This window comes from Sinocyclocheilus rhinocerous, unplaced genomic scaffold, assembly GCF_001515625.1.
Source record: "Sinocyclocheilus rhinocerous isolate Xijiao unplaced genomic scaffold, SAMN03320098_v1.1 scaffold2967, whole genome shotgun sequence".
Lineage (NCBI taxonomy): Eukaryota > Metazoa > Chordata > Actinopteri > Cypriniformes > Cyprinidae > Sinocyclocheilus > Sinocyclocheilus rhinocerous.
Window position 1 is genome coordinate 76,345 of NW_015634034.1, and position 301 is coordinate 76,645.

The 301-nt window shown below is 51.2% G+C and overlaps 1 protein-coding gene across 1 annotated transcript in view; it reads left to right on the forward strand.

Moving 5' to 3' along the window:
- ppp2r5a (protein phosphatase 2, regulatory subunit B', alpha isoform) overlaps nucleotides 1-301 on the forward strand; it is a 31,297-nt gene that overhangs the window by 30,514 nt on the left and 482 nt on the right. The window lies entirely within an intron of this gene.

Sequence of the window (301 nt, forward strand, 5' to 3'; positions counted from 1 at the left end):
ATGGGCACTGTGCCACTTTCCTCCTTGGCTTGAAGGAGGCTGCAGAGGAAGAGCGCGGCAGGGCTAGTTGGGCGAGTTCATCGCCTTAGAACACAGCAGGGGAAGAGAAGGTGTGTCCGCTGCAGCGTGTAGATCATGGTGAGTAGTCTTGTTGATAGGCTTCTTGCTTCTCGTAGAAGACTGAAGAAAAAGATTCTGAATAGATGACGTACAAGCGCTGCTTTATATAGAGTGGGAGCCCCTCATATTTCGCGCGCTTGAACGCCATTGGCCAGTTTCACTGGCGTGATTCAATAAGGCT